The sequence below is a fragment of the Phragmites australis genome, chromosome 23 (genome assembly GCF_958298935.1).
Source record: "Phragmites australis chromosome 23, lpPhrAust1.1, whole genome shotgun sequence".
Taxonomy (NCBI): Eukaryota; Viridiplantae; Streptophyta; class Magnoliopsida; order Poales; family Poaceae; genus Phragmites; species Phragmites australis.
Window position 1 is genome coordinate 7,115,085 of NC_084943.1, and position 9,649 is coordinate 7,124,733.

The window sequence follows — 9,649 nt, forward strand, 5'->3', positions numbered from 1 at the left end:
TATGAACTAACTATTCATTGCAACAGGAATAACTTATTGAACCGATTTTTTCTATTATTTGTCATTGAAATTATTGTGGCAATTTGTGTAACCTATTGCTACCATCTAACTGTTCGTTGCAATAGAAATAAATCTATAACAATGATTTTAAGGTATTGCAACGGGTAATATCATGTCGGTTTTACTAGACTATTGCTATGAGCAAACTATTTGTGGCAATATAAATACATCTGTTGAAATGATTTTTTTAGTACTTGCAACATGAATCTATTGTAGCAAAATGGTCCCAATATTGCTACAATCTAAATAAACATTGCAATAAAATAAATGCATTGCAATGAATCATATAACAAATACAACGACTATAAATTATGGCATTAGGAAAAAGCTATTGCATTGAAATAATTGGTCGTGGCAATAGCAAAGCTCTAATGCGACATTTTTTTTAGTACTTGCAATAGGGATTCATTATGACAAAATAATATTGCTACTATCTAAATATTCATTGTAATAAAATAAATGTATTATGATGAATTGCATAATAAATACAACAACTATGAATTGTGGCATTAGGAAAAAACTATTGCAATAGAATAGTGGTTGTGGAAATAGTAAGGTTCTATTGCAACGATTTATCATTTGTTGTAAGAAATTCGTTGCAGTACACATGAATCCTTGTAGTGAACTAACGGCAGGTGTGATACTTCATTTTTCAGCACTGTACGACGGGTTTGATGAGTCAAGATTCTCAATTTCCAAAGACATCTATCAGGGGTCAAATCACATCAATTCTGCTCAGAAGTCGCGTGTGCCCGATTTAAACACAATGGATAAGGATGGAGAGTCTAAGATCTTTTTGGGATTTCCAATACCACAATTCGAGTTGGTCAAAGAGTTTTCCTGGGAAACTCATCCATGCCTTCGAAGAGTTTCCTGACTAGGAGGAATGGATCCCCAAAGGAGTTCCCAGTCAAAGCAAAGGCCCAGCGAACCTCTTCTCAGCAGAGTTGGGAGACTAGCTGACAAAAAACCTCTTCTGAGTGTAGTCTGGGATTTCTCATAAATTTGTTGCGGCCGGTTTATGGGCGTGAACGGAGGACTATAAGGATAGGATAACCCAAAATTACCTTATTTATTTAGACTTCACCGTCATATTAGGAATAGTATAAAATGCTTAGATCTTGCCCTATATATGAAATATCTAGATTAGCCGGAAGCCGATGAACCTTTGTTTACATAAAGACTTTCTCTTAATTGCACCGTATTTTTAGTTAAGTTTATATCTTCATATTTATTTATTTTTATATAATTATTTATATAACCTATTGAGATGTACAAAGCAACAATGATGAAGGACTGACAACGGATATTGACAAACGACCGATTTAATGCATGTAAAAAAGAAAACAAGATGATTTGGGGGGAAAGGTTTCCCGTGCAGTTGCCACTCTAACTGCAACCTAAGCAGCAGGAATATTGCCATATAATATAAATAATTGATATTTAGGACTTATTTGGAACACATGAATGTTAAAACATGCAAATGTACAAAACACATAATTGACATGAAAACAAATGCAAAACACTGAAAAAACAACTTGAATGGCCATTTAGATGAAATGCAGGAAAACAAATCAATGTCTTGTCACATACAATTGTCACATACTTCATGTCTTGTCACATATAGTTGGAGTAGCATGCGTCAATGCATGATGTAAGACAGAATATTTCGAACATCCAAACATAGTGTCGACGGATTCTGATATTATAAGATAGGTCACAAATAATTTACAAAGGTTGTAGTTACACATATCATTTCATGTATTCGTCCATGTTGATGTACTGAACCTCTGGGTACAACAGAGTAGCTGCTTCATCATCCTTAATGTCAAAGTTTGTCAAGCAGCCCTCGTAGAAAATGTGGTAGAAGTGTCCAATTCCAACTTGTGTGGCAAAGTCCATATCTACATGAATATGGGAAAAATTCACATTTAGTCCAACGGGAAGGAGTACTTACGAAATTTGTAATATGTGCAAAATGCACAATTTTAATGCTTGACAATGTCTTGGAACAAAAAATTGTGTAATTACCTTTCATTGAAGCCAAGAATTTATCAGCAGGAACGTGGATTTTCTGAAGAACTTTTCCACAGAGATTTTCCCATTTTGTGATCACCTCATTGTGTGTGAGTATGTTTTCATTTGGTCTTAGGTATATTGTCTTGTTCAATGTGCGAGGATCATCAACAGACTTGATTGTATATGTTCACACATCATCTTTATCCACAAATATCACTACATTATATGTCAGAGCTATGTGCTTAGAAGTGGGATACTAGAAGCAGGTCATTCTTGTGTTCTACGTAGATAGTGTATTCCTATATATTAAAGCTATATCATTCGAATTGTATTTCTATGATACATGACTTGGTCAATATATTCTATTTTCATATTGGAACAAAAAAAAATTGCATTTGTCAAAAAAGAAAAACTGTTATTGGAAATTTGTCTCTAGGATAACGTGACTTTGGCTGTAGGACATTCTTATTTTGATATTGGCTCTAGGACACTGAAATTATGGTATTGGTTGTTGGAAACTGGATTAGATAGGAGTGAGGAAAAAGACCTTTATGCCCTTCACAACTCTTCTTTCTTTCTCCTCTTCTATCTCTCTCTTTCTCACAACCCAGCCCCACATTTCATACCCTTTCCTCTCTCCCCTCTACTATTTAACTGATCTGACCCCACATGTCATAAATTTATGACAAGGTGAGCCACACACCAGTAGGTGAGGATAGGAACGAGAAAGTAAAGGTGAAGATGAGAGCGTAATGGTCATGCCCCATCTTCCTCTCTCCTCTAGTGTCCTATAGCCAATACTACAGTTTCACAGTATCCTAAAGCTAATAACGAAAATAAGAGTGCCCTACAGTACCACCAAAGTAGTGTTTTAGTAGTGTCCTACAGATAAATTTTTCCCATATGTGAAAGTACCTCTTCAAGATAATCCCCTGACAAATCTAACAATATATGATTGTTCATTTGATGTTATTATTATATAATAAACTATATCCAAACAATGGCCATTAAAGATTTAATTCTCGTAAGCTTGCTAAAATAATCTTAGTCAATTGGGAGTTAAGAATACACCATTTCAAATCATATGATTTATTGTGTTTATTTGAAAATGAAATTTATCTAGCGTTTGCGGTTGGACAAAGCATGCTTGTAACTTTCTTTTACAGAAAAGTAATAGCTAAGACAAAAGATTTTGCCCCTGAATCCTAGATTTTTTGGGTTGCTTGAAAGGGAGACAGGAAATGTAGAAAGGAAGAAATAATACATCGATGAGAAATTTTAAATTTGAAAAGCCCTTAATCGTAGAAGCAAAAATTTATGTGTACAGGCCTAGTATACGTGACTGCATTTAGAAATTACAAATATATGTATGTTCTTTCTACTTTTTATAAATTGTCATACAAATAGACAACTATTATCTAAAAGAAATAGAAAACTATATTAGAAGAACAACCAACAAATGTTTATTGTTTACCTTTGACGTTCCCGTCTCCATATACCTGAACAATTTCTTTTGGCGGCAAGACAGTGCACATTTGGGCGAGGTTAGCACAAAAGTAAGCAGCAAAACAATTAGCAGAAATGTAGGTGTGGGGAATGTTAGCTTCTTCTATTGCCTGTCTTAGCTCCACCTTTTCGTCAAACGTAACCTTTCATGGTCCACGAGCATGCCCCATCCTCGATGGCTCCATGCCAAATTCCGATGGTATGAAATGCTGCATCCACAATAATAATGTTTATTATTAGATGCATTGTTTTATCATTTATTGTTATTTCCGTCAATTTTCCTGTGTTCTTGTGATGTTGGGTGAATCAACAAAAAAACACATACCCATGTTTTGTGTAATGTTGACATTTGATTTGTTGTGTTGGCACCTCTGGAAACGAAGTAAAATGGTCACTTTTTGTGCTGGAAATTCAAAAACTATTTCCCGTGAGGGAGGGCAGCACCCATCCTCGTCGACAGCAATCTGCATGCAGGATGACCAAGTCAAAGCAAATGGGGAGCATAACATGGCAATCCCTCTTGCCTTATTCCCCAAATCTTGTAGAGATTGAGAGAGAGATGCAACCAAGAACCAGCTCTTCAGATGGAGTAAAGAGGACAACATTAGCAATTCCCCAGAGCCACACGCAAGCAAAGATCTCAGCCTAGTCCCCAGAGTGGAGGAGTCAAGACAGTGTTAGTTAAATCTTGTACGTAGTCAAATCTTTTAGTTAGTTTGTTATTTCTGCTTGTTTCTAGTCTTAGTGACATGCATGAGCCTGTGACTTATGTGGAAGCCATGCATGTTGTTGGCCGTGGTGAGAATAGCTTGCGGCGAGCCAAGTCTTGCTCTGTGAGTGGGACGCACATCACGTGGGTCATGGGGATGGACGCGGCTGAGGCGTGGTGTGAGAAGCGCTCATGCGCTCTTTCATTCAGCAGCAATCGCTGGCAAATAAATAGAGGAAGAAACAAGAACACGCTGCAGTTTTACAGCAGCACAAAATTCTCAGTGCTCCAGTTGTGTTTTGAGAGTTCGTTCTTGAATTCTCGTCGATGATTATTGCCAGTAAACCTGACAATTGGCATCAGAGCTTGGTTCCAGTCTTGAACTCATGATTGTGCTCTTGAGGACGTGTTCATGCCTTGAGGATGCACGCACTCGCCATGCCGGCAGTTGGCGTCACCGCTAGCACGTACTCCTCCTAAACGTTCTGGCGGCAGCGCCTGGGGCAGCGGTGGGAGCGACCTTGGGCGGGTTATACACCACGTGGTCAAGGAGGCGTGCAGCTCGGTGAACTACCCACTACTGACCAAGACGAAGTACAACGACTGGTCCTTGCTGATGAAGTTGAAGCTGGAAGCATGATGTATCCGAAACGCCGTCGATCCTAGCTGTGTCATGTTTCATGAGGACCAAATGGCATTTGAGGCCATCTACAGCGTGGTGCCGTTCAAGATGATCTCCTCATTGGAAACCAAGCCATCAGCCAAGGAGGCATGGGAGAGCATCAAGATGATCCAGATCCGTAAGTCTAGTGCGCAGAAGCTCTGGCGCGAGTATGAGACAATCTCGTTTTGAGAAGGCGAGATGATGGAAGACTTCGCCATACGCCTCATTGGCATGGTCAATCAAGTGGTCATCCTCGGTGACCCCGAGCCTAATCAGAAAGTCATCGAGAAGTACCTACACGTCTCTCCTCCTAGGTTCAGCCAGCTCATTCTTTCAATTGAAACCTTACTCAACATGTCAACATTGACGGTGAAGGTGACCGGGAGATTGAGGGTCGCTAAGGACAAGAGCCACAACCTCTGTCTTCCCTGAGCAGCGATGGCAACCTCTACCTTACCGAGGAGGAGTGACTCGAGTAGTACAAGAAGAAAGGACAAGAGGCTAGCCATGGTGATGGCAACTCTAGCTGCCATAGCAATCGTCACGGCGGAAAGGGGCGAGGATGCGACGGAAGCAGTGGGAGCTCGAACGGATCGGGCTCAGGGCCAAGCCACAACGGCGATAGGTGTCATGACTGTGGGAAGATTGGCCATTGGGCCAAGGAGTGCTGAAGTAAGCCCAAGTCAGAGGACCAGGTCCATGTGGCCCAGGGCGATGAGCCCACTATGCTCCTACTTGAGGGCGGCGTTGACTCCATAGCCACAGTTCTGTCGCCTCCCCACCATTTCCCATCTCATGGGCGGAGCGACGAATCTAGCTGCGGTGCAGCACACTCAGCCTTGTCAACGTTCTCCCACACTGCATCTGTGCCGCCATCACCAAGTCCACTACATGGCGCAGTCGAGCTAGTGAAGGAGAAAGTCTTCAGGGCACTCGGTGATGCGAAGGAGCGGGATCCCCAACGCTGGGTCATGGACACCGGGGCCACAAATAACATGATTGGGTCCCGGGCGGCGTTCACCCACCTAAACGTGGGCATCACCAGCTCAGTGCGACTCGGCGATAGCTCCGTCATCCGGATCGAGAGATGCGGCATGGTGCTATTTGCATGCAAGAATGGTGAACATTGCACCCTCGCCAACGCCTACTACATCCCGCGCCTCACCACCAACAACATCAGTGTCGGGCAGCTGGATGAGCACGGCTACCAGATCCTGATAGAGGATGGCGTGATGTGGATTCATGATGAGCAGCGGTGTCTCCTCGCCAAGGTCCACCGTAACCCTAGCCGCCTGTAACTGATCGACCTCGACATCGCGCGGCCTGTGTGCCTAGCGGCGCATGAAAGAGAGGACGCATGGCGGTGGCATGGTCGCTCAGGCACATCAATTTCGCCGCACTGTGTAAGATGGGGAGAGAGGAGCTGGTCCGCGGCATGTCAGTGCTGTCGTAGGTTGAACAGGTGTGTGAGGTGTGCCTCGCAGGCAAGCTTCGGCAACCCCTCAAGCTCCTACACGGTGACCTCTGCGGCTCAATCTCACCACCAACGCCTAGCGGCAATCGCTACTTCCTCCTCCTTGTCGACGACTACAACCAGTTTATGTGGGTTGCTCTCCTTCCCACCAAAGACGCTGCTCCAAACGCCATCAAGTGCATTCAAGCGGCAGCTAAAAGGTAGAGCGGGAAGAACCTTCGTGCATTGTGCAAGGATCGAGGGGGAGAATTCACCACCACGAACTTCAACGAGTACTGCGTTGAGCTGGGTGTGTACCGCGAGCTCATGGCACCATACACGCCTCAGCAAAACGGCATCGTCAAGTGAAGGAACCAGTCAGTGGTCGGGACAGCATGCAGCATGCTTAAGGCAAAAGGGTTGCCAGGTATATTTTGGGGAGAGGCAGTCAATGCAGTGTGTACATCTTGAACAGGTCATCATCCAAAAGCATCAGTGGCAAGACCCCGTACGAGCTCTAGAATGGGTGCACCAGCCGTGCATCATCTCCGCATGTTTGGGTGCATGGCGCACATCAAGCTCGACTATACAAGTAGACCCGTGATCTTTGTGGGCTATGAACCAGGGTCAAAGGCGTATGGCACCTATGATCCGGCCACCAGGCGTGTCCATGTCTCTAGGGTCATCGTCTTCAACGAGGGGGCACAATGGCACTGGAGCGATGACCAGATGGAGAACGTTGACAATGACTTCATTATTGAGTACACCATTGTGGTCCAGCCAGGCGTGGTCACGAATCTCTAGCTGGCACCAACAAATCGAGCTGTGACACCACCTGTGCCAAGTACCTCTACGCCAAGCTCATGTATGCCCACACCGACGCCATCTATGAGCATGCCACCGATCGAGTTCATCTCACCACCACCAGGTGCAGAGGAGACCCTCGATGTCGACCATAACAATGCTCTGCTCCGCTTCCGCAACATCGATAATGTGCTAGGCCCGGTGACATCGCCAGGCCTGGCTGCACGGGAGCTGGAGGAAGACTTGCTGCTGGTGAGTGCAGATGAGATAACGACATTTGCTGAGGCACAAGAACATGAGTGCTGGCAACAAGTGATGCTCAACTAGATGACGTTGATCGAGACCAATGGCACCTGGCAGCTCATCGATCCTCCATCACGCTAATGCCCAATTGGGCTCAAATGGGTCTTCAAGACCAAGAAGGATGTCATTGGCAACATCACCAAATACAAAGCGTAGCTCGTGCCGAAGGGATATGTGCAGTGGCAAGGTATTGATTTTGACGAGGTGTTCACGCTAGTGGCACGGCTCGAGTCAATGTGACTGCTGCTGGTGCACGCTGCGAGTGAAGGTTGGCCCATCCACCATATGGACGTCAAATCTGCCTTCCTCATTGGTGAACTACAAGAAGAAGTCTACATCATGCAGCCGTCGGGATTCAAGATCGACGACCAGAAGCACAAGGTGCTGCGCCTCGTCAAGGCACTCTACGGGCTCTATCAGGCCCCGTGCGCATGGTACACTAAGTTGGACACCTCCTTGGTGTCACTTGGTTCCATCGGAGCACCTCGGAGCATGCGGTGTACGTTCGCGGTGTCGATGCACACCGGCTAGTGGTAGGTGTGTACGTCGACAATCTTGTCATCATCGGTGGCAACCTCACTGAGTTTGTATAGTTCATGGAGGAGATGAAGGGGATGTTCCAGATGAGCTACTTCGACCTGCTACGCTACTAACATAGCCTGGAGGTGTCCTAGACCGATGAAGGCATCACCGTGAGCCAGGGCGCATAAGCGTTGAAGATCCTTAAAGGGGCAGGCATGGCTGTGTGCAATCCCAGTCACATTCCCATGGAGCCACGACTCAAACTCAGTAAGACAAGCACAACCCCTGCAACTGATGCTACTGAATACAGAAGGATCATAGGCTCGCTGCGCTATCTGGTCATGGCCAGATTTGGCATTATCGGTGGGCTACATTAGCAGGTTCATGGAGAAACCTACCACCGAGCATCTGGCGACTGTGAAGGCTATGCTACATTGCAGGCACTGTCAACTACGGCTGCTGCTACTAGAGGAAGACAAAAGCTCCTCAACTCATCGGCTACAGCGACAACGACCTTGCGATCGACGTTGACACATGCAAGGGCACCACCGGAGTATTCTTCTTCCTAGGGAGCAACTTGGTCACTTGGCAATCGTAGAAAAAAAAGGTTGTGGCATTTTCCTCCTGTGAGGCAGAATACATTACCACTACTACAGCAGCTTGCCAAGGTGTCTGGTTGGTGTGTCTCCTTGCAAAACTCAGGTGAGAGGAGGCGGGCGTCATCACTCTGAAGATCGACAATCAATCCACAATCATGCTCAGTAAGAATCCTGTTTTCCACGGTCGTAGCAATATTGACACATGGTACAACTACATTCAAGAATGCATCAAGGAAGGTAGGGTGAAGGTCGAATCCATCGGCACCAATGAGCAGCATGCGGACATTCTGATGAAGCCACTCGGGCACGACAAGTTCTTGGGGCTGTGTTCCAAGATCGGCCTCGTCGAACTCAAGTAAGCTATACAAGGTTTGGGGAGAGATGTGTTAGTCAAATCTTGTATGTAGTCAAAACTTTTAGTTAGTTTGTTATTTCTGCTTGTTTCTGATCTTAGTGACATGCATGACCCCGTGACTTGTGTGGAAGCCATACATCCTGTTGGCCCGTGGCGAGAAAACTCGTGGCACTGTGAACAGGATGCGGCTGAGGCGTGGTTTGAGAAGCACTCATGCGCTCCTTCATTTAGCAGCAATTGCCAGCAAATAAATAAAGGAAGACACAAGAAAATACTGTGGTTTTACAGTAGCACAAAATTCTCAGTGTTCCAGTTGTGTTCGTGTGCTCTTCTCCGTGGCGAAAGGGGTTCTCTTCTCTGGCTGACACGGGTGCACATGAGTCTTATGTAGTGGTAGCTACGTCTGAAAGACGTGCTGTTGCTTAAATGGGCAATCTAGAAAATAATTTTGTGTTAGTTAGCTGTCTGTTTCAGCAAAGAAATTATGATCGGAGAGGGCCCTTCATGTTTTTTTTTTTAATACGGTGTGGATGATAGCGCTGGATTACCTGAACTGAATTTTGGGCCAGACGATTTTGCCCAGCTTTTAATTGAAAGCAAACAATTACTGAAACATTATATGATCTGCAATTTCAGCAGCTCCACAGAGCTTACA

The 9,649-nt window shown here is 44.8% G+C and overlaps 1 pseudogene; it reads right to left on the bottom strand.

Moving 5' to 3' along the window:
• Positions 1–1,803: 1,803 nt before the first annotated feature.
• LOC133906468 (isoflavone reductase homolog) lies at positions 1,804–3,800 on the bottom strand (annotated as a pseudogene).
• Positions 3,801–9,649: the final 5,849 nt, after the last annotated feature.